At 51.8% G+C, this 6,838-nt stretch overlaps 1 non-coding gene across 1 annotated transcript; it reads left to right on the top strand.

Annotated features, from left to right (window-relative positions):
• The first annotated feature begins 6,119 nt into the window (after positions 1–6,119).
• On the top strand, positions 6,120–6,226 carry LOC146830681 (U6 spliceosomal RNA). The gene has a single exon (XR_014961634.1). It is a non-coding gene; the product is annotated as a U6 spliceosomal RNA (small nuclear RNA).
• The last annotated feature ends 612 nt before the right edge of the window (positions 6,227–6,838 follow it).

Genomic DNA, 6,838 nt, shown 5'->3' with positions numbered 1-6,838 from the left:
TATAAAGATGCCTCATAAAGCCATCAGAGAGATTGCCCAGTGCAGGTGAAGTCAAAGCACCTGCTCATCAGTGGCAAGTTGAAGCATCATTGGTAAAGGTAGCCCCTGGCACTGTAGGCCTAAGCCCTCCAGTGTTCAGGGCTACATGCTCATTTTCCTGTTCCTCAAATCTTTACCCAAAACATCATAGAGTTACAAAAGGGTGGTGTGAAAAACGAAGATGTCAAATAAAGAATGTGCAACTGCGTGAGTTCCAGCTTTCAGTTTTAGACTCCAGGGCTGCTAGATGCACGAAGGAGACGTGTGGCATCCCCGGGGTTACATGGAGCATGAGGAGCTCAGGCGGAACTATTCAGGCCCACAATGTAAGTAAAGGAACTGCTTACAAATGTGTGTGTGGATGAAAGTGTGCGCATGTGAGAGAGACCATGTGTATGTGCGCGTATGGATCTGTGAGTAAGTGTGTGTATGCGTGAAAAATGAGTGAATGAGTGACAGTGAGTGTGTGTAAGTCAGGGTGACTGGCAATGAGTGAGTGAGAGTAAGAATGTGTGCAAGTAGGAGAATGGAGGAGTAAGAATGAGTGAGTGAGTTAAAATGGGTGTGTGACGGCAAGTGATTGAGATAGAATGATAATGAATGAATAAGAATCAGTGAGTCACAGTAAAAGTGAGGGAGAATGAATGGGAGAGAATTAGTAAGAGTAAGGGCGACTGAGTGGGAGATTAAGTGAGAATGAATGAGTGGAAGGGAATGTGAGTGATTGAGAATAAATGTAAGTGAGTATGAGTAAGAACAAATGACAGTGAGAGTAACTATGAGTGGGAATGAGCGGGGAAGAGTTATAATGAGTGTGCAAGAGTAAGCATGAGTTCAATTGAGTGTGAGTAAGTATGAGAGAAAGAGTGAGTAGAAGTGTGAATTGTAGTGAATGTGAATGAATGACAGAGAATGTTAGATTGTGAGTAACAGTCACTGCATTTGAGTGTGAATGAGAATCGATGAGAGTGAGTTAGTGCAGGTGATAGTGAATAAATTGAAATGAGTGAGAGAACGGTGAGTACTAGAGCCGTGGACAGTATGAATGTCAATTTGTTCTTTCAATGTAAGATTGAGCAAGAATGAGTTCATGAGAGTGAGAATGAGTGTGAATGGGTGAATGTAAGCAAGCACGAGAGAGTGTGAATGGGTGAATGTAAGCACGCACGAGAGAGTGAGAATGCATTCTTGTTTCCTAGCTCTATTGGTGAAGTCCTGATTTTATTAAGGACATAAAGGTGGATTTGAACCCTCCTCCATTTAATCAAATAGACTTCATTTCCCTCGTGGGAGTACTTTGTATGGACTATGAGATCTCTTTCTTTTCTTTTCGCTCGTACCAATTTCCACAACACCAGGATCTTGCTAAGGAATCCACGGGTGACGAAGGAACACATTCAAATATGCATGGCTTTCAGGTGGAGTGTGGAGAGTCATCTTGGACTGACAGAGATGAAGTTGTTTAGTTTCTGCTGGGATTTCTGCTATTTATGTTTTTTAAGTTTCCTTCACTGACTTTATTTTGCCATCAATAAAAGAAGCAAGAGTCAAACTCGGACTTCCTGTGTGGATTATTGGTATATTTTATTGGTTACCCCAAATCGTGCTAGATGTCACAGGGAAAATGGACTTTCACAGGGCAATGTCTTTCTCTATTTACATGGCCTGGCTGCGCAGGGCTGCGCCGCGTTCTTTTATGACCACCCGATGCTCCAGACTTTTCAAGACCCTGGGACTGCCACTGCTAGGACATGACATGCATAGTGCATGCTCCTCCCGTGGCTGCGTGGCAGGATTGCATAGATTCAGATGCAGTTGAGTGGCTCTGCCTGAGCTCAGCAGAGAAGGTTTTCTTGCAGGAAGTTTCATCACCAGACGACGCGAGTAAGGAAGCGCCTTACAATCCCAACAAACCCGCGAGGGGGCTCAGGGATTGGGTAACATGTGGATGATTAGTACTCACCGTCCTCCGGGGAAGGCGCCAGATTCCACTGCCATTAATCACTGTGTACCCTCAGTTTACGCAAAGGCCTCTGGGAGTGGTTGTGTGATAAAAATAAAGCCCTAACGACGGGCTGCGGTTCCTCTAGTGGGCCTGCGGGCGCGAGCTCGCCGCGCTGTCTGTCATATCACAGAAAGATCACAAAAAAGCACGGACTCCATGCGCTTAATTATTGAAACTTTTATCCTCGCTTTAAAATCTCTAGGAGACGCGTGTGTGGTGTAGTGCACTGTTATTTAGAGCAGATTACACCTGTTTAAGGGGATAGGTGACGGCCAAGGCCCTAGAACAGAATTCTCACTGACTCTTCGCCTATTCGTCGTGCAGTGGCGCAGCCACGTAGCAAGGGTGCCACGCATGAACTCCAAAAGCAAACATCGAAAACAGAACCAATCCCTGGTTTGGTAGAAACAACTACAATTGGGCTGCAGTGGGTTCCTCGCGTCCCTGGGCCCTGGTCCTACTGCACCTGCTGCACTAGTAATAGCTTCGCCCCTGATGTTAAGTCGCCAATTAATGACGAAAAGAAAGTCCTCGTCAGGGCGAAGGTTCAATGAGATAACTGACCTCCGCTAGATTGTACAGGGATTTAAGAGTCCCGCGTTGAACCCCAGAAGCCGTTCTCAGCTTTGCATCCTTGTGATATTTAAAATAGAGCACAATTACACCGGATAATTGCGGCGTCTGCTAATAATTCACTCGAGTCCCATCTACTCTGCTGTTGCGGTTGAACGTGAGTTTTGCTTCAGTGTCTCCTGCAGGATGAAGGTCGGAACCTGCATCCCGGGGGATTTACTCGCTTGCTTCCCGCAGCAGGGCCGGTGCATGGATCGTGTCACTGCTTTCCTCGTCTTGCTTTCAAGCAATTATGGAAAGAGGACCCCGAAGGCCCCGCACAGTCAGCTGGGATTCTCCCATGTCCACGGGCCTGGTGAAGTGAATGCGCCCCCGGCACGTCAGAGAGAAAGGGAACCTGTTCCATATTTCATAGTTCACTCCGTGGCCGAAACCAGAATAGATTAAAACAAGCAGGACATCTGTTTGAATAGCAGTCTCGGTGCGATCAGTACCCCATGGAGTGTGTTTTCTTGCCTTTTTATTGTGCGTCCCTGGCCCCTGAAGAACCTGTCCATGAGGCAGACGACCGCTCACTGGCCGTGAGGCACAGCAAATGTACTTGTGAGCCTCACTTTATTGTAATGGATTCTAAATGTGGGACTGAAGAACTAACATTACCTCCTCGTTAGTCTTCCTCGCCACATGACTAACATAGTGAGCTTCAGCTCCACACCAGAACCCTCCAAAGCAAAAAAGTCAGCATCCCATGCCTCCCATCCCTTCCCAATATGGCCGACCCATTACACCCATGACCCCTATAAGAGGTGGGCCGGCCCAACCTATCAGCCTGTTTTTTTTGTTCTGCGCACGTCTCCCCAGATGCGTCAGGTAAGTGGTGCCTGCTGTAGCAGGTACGTGGGTCTCAGGTTGGAGGTCCTGCTCTAGCGGACCCTAGGGGCTTGGACTCTGTTTGTTTCCCCCTGCTTTTGGCCACCGGTTTGTTTGGGACGTTTTTTATTTAACCTTCGTGCCGGTTGGGCTCCGCTTTAGCGGGCTGTGGGTTTTGCAGGGGGGGCGGACTTTTTGCTCTTCTCGTATGTGGGGGCTCGCTGTGTGCTCTCCCCTTCGTGAGGCGTTTTTCTCGGCCTGTCCTTGCCTAACGGGTTCTGTGCCTGTTGTTGCAGCCGCCGCCTCTCCTTGCTGTGCAGGCGGCGGTTGTGCGGCGATGTCCGTGGGATTTTCCCTCCCGCCGGACTCTGACTAGGGGCTGAGACATTCCGCCTCCCGCTTCAGCGCGGGGGCGTGTGGCGTCTCTACGGGGTTTCTCCCCGGGAACACCGCTTCCGTGTTTGCATGCGCCGCCGCCCGCCTTCCTCTCCGGGTGCCGTGGCGGGTGGCAGCTGGGGAGCCTGACTTACCTGCCTTCTGGGTGTTTTCCCCGGTTTAGGGGTGTGGTTGGTCTCGGCGTCGCTCTGCACGGGTCCTTCCTGCTTGAGCTCCCCATGCCGGGTTTCGGTCACTTTCCTGCCCGGGGCTCGGCTCGCTTTTCCGGAGGCGGGGTTTGGTATTTCTCCCGCCTTCTTCTCTGTGGTTCCTCCCCCGGGTCCCTGGTTCGGGCGGGAGATTCGGTTTACCAACGATTCAAGCCAGGAGCTGTTGCTTGGTTGTAGTGTCATTTGTCTTTGGTGCGGCAGTCCCCTCCGACACTAGGGTTCGCGTCCCTCCACCAGATCCGATTTGACAGTTTGTTGTCTGTTGGGCTGGATATTTCATGCGGTATTCGGCCCCGTTGTGGGCCGGCTGCTTCCTCCCGCTTTCCCGTCCAGGGGCCGTGACGGGCGGGGGCTGGGGGGTCTGGCTTGGTGATTCCCCTCAGGTTACGTGTACAGCGCTCGGATGCCTTTCGGTGTCGGTCTGGGCTTGGTACCATTCACTTTCTCCCCATGCCGTTGATGTTACGGGGCTCCGTGTCTGCGTTGCTCCCTGTGCGCTGTTGGTTGTTTCCCACTCTGGGCCGGCTCGTTGTCCCGGGGGCAGGGTTTGGTTCGGCTCTCCCTGGTCTCCTCCTCCTTCTTCTAGCGGGGTCTGTTGGCTCAGTGGACTGCTACGTCTCCTGCAGGAGCCTGTGTTTGTCATCATGGTCACGTGTTCTGTTCCCGGCGGGTCCGCTCAGCCTTTCTTCTATCTGAGGTCGATTCTACAAGTGCCATTGAGTTTGGTATCACCAAACGTTTGTTATTCAGCGCCATGGTACCTGTAGTGGCAAACGTGCGCTTTACGAATACACAGGTTCTGTGAGGTTGTCCTACACTGTCAATGAACTTACCTTCTCTTGTGGGTTTACACAAACATAATTTTCTATGTATTGTCGTGCGTTTGCTGACTTTCTTCCTCTTCTTTTCAGCTAGGTTCTATGGCTCACTGGTGAGTCTTGTGCCTCTGGTTATCGGGGCTCTCACAGGACAAGGGTTCGATTCCCGCACTCGCTGTCTAAGGGTCATAAGTTGGCACTCTTTCAGATTCTTCTTTTGTGGTGGTGTTTGATGTATGCTGTCCACTCTTACTGCTCTGAGACACCGGTCGTCTCGCTTGTTTATGATCCTTCGGTGGTTGGTGATTTGTTGCATTTGTTTTGTCCTGCTTCTGGGGCTTCTCGGTTTCCAGGAACCAGGAGCTATAGCTCAATGGTAAGTCTTGTGCCTCTGGTTGTCGAGGCTGTCACAGGACGAGGGTTCGAGTCCTGCGATTCGCTGTCAAAGTGTCATAAGTTGGCAAAAATTCAATACTCTGCTTTGCAACTTTGCTTCACTTTTCCGGTACGCGTGTTCTGTCCTGGTGGTTGGGGGTGCTGGCTGGGTGCTTGACTCTTCCTCCTCCGGTTCTGTTTTTCCCTCTCTTGGCTACTGTGCCATGCGGGACTTGTCGCCCCGTTGGGTGCGTTGTTGTGTGCCGTTGGCCTGGTGGCTTGGATTTCTGTTGCTTCCGCTTCGGGTGCCTCTGTTTGTCCTCTTGCTCTGTCTCTGTCGCTATGGCTATGTGGGGGAGGGATGCGCCGCCCGCCTTGCCTTCGAGTGCGGGCGGTGGAAGTTGTAGGTATTAGTCTTTTTGCTTCGCTGTCATCCTTCCTGCGAGCTGGCGGTGTGTTGCCTTCCTTCTCTCCCCACTCCAACTGCTCTGCCCCGGTTGATTCGGGGATCCCGGGTGGAGGCCCTGCTATGTCGGGTTCACTTGCTGGTTCCTCCTCCTTCTGGCCGCCGCGGCCCTGCCCTGCGCTCCCCTCTCCCCCGCCGCCTTGTGCTTGATGCCCTGCTATAGCGGGCTCTGGGGTTTGGGTTTTGGCGTTTGGCTGCCCCTCTCTGTGGGGGCGGCTGTGGGCTCCTCTGTTTTTCAATGGTGGCCTGAGGGTCCCTCGGCCCCCTCGGCCCCCTCTGTCTGTTTGGGGCACGGGGCTCGGTTGGCTTTCAGCTTGCCACCGGTGTCCGCTCTGTACCCGCGATTCTTTCGTTCCTTTCCGCCCTGGGTGCTCGCTTCGGCGGCACGTTTTCTGAAGTTGGAACGATGCAGGGAAGATTAGCTTGGCCCCTGCGCAAGGGTGACGCACAATTTCTTGCAGCGTTCCATATAAATTCGCATGAACCTGGAGCTTTAGCTCAGTGGTAAGGTTTGTGCGTGTGGTTTTGTAGGATCTCACAGGACAAGGGTTGGTGTCCCGCAAATGCTGTCTGAGTGTCATCAGTTGGCTAACTGTCGGACTCTTATGAGGTTGTCTGAATTGGTTGGGGCCTTCCTCATATGGTCTTGCTCGCTTCGGCGGCAAGTATACTCCACCTGGTGCGTTTCGGTGCTTTTCACATGTTCCCTGCACTCGGTTTCCGCGCATTTTCGTGTTGCGTTCCTTGCAGTCTTGTTGCCTGGCTGTTTTTCTCCTTCCAGTTGGTCTCGGCTAATTCGTTTCATGCTGGGGCCTGTGTTTGGCTTCTTGGTCGCAGATTCTGATCCTGTTGAGTCCCCTCTGCCGCTCATCCATTTGTGACTGCTCTCCATTACCCGTGATGGTTGTCGTGAGCTTTTTTGTACTGTGCTGGGTCTGTGGTTTTCACTCTGGGTGTATTTCCAGTCTAGCTTCTGTTTGCTGTTCCTTGGTTGCTCTGGGGTTTTCCCCTGCCTTGCTGACCCTGCCTTGTGCTCCCGGGTGTTTGCTGGGTTCGCCCCTGTTTGTGGCTGCCTGTGTGACGGTGT

Source organism: Triturus cristatus, chromosome 5_1 (assembly GCF_964204655.1).
Source record: "Triturus cristatus chromosome 5_1, aTriCri1.1, whole genome shotgun sequence".
Taxonomy (NCBI): domain Eukaryota; kingdom Metazoa; phylum Chordata; class Amphibia; order Caudata; family Salamandridae; genus Triturus; species Triturus cristatus.
Note: the sequence above shows the minus strand (reverse complement) of the source record. Positions and strands in the feature narration are given on the sequence as shown.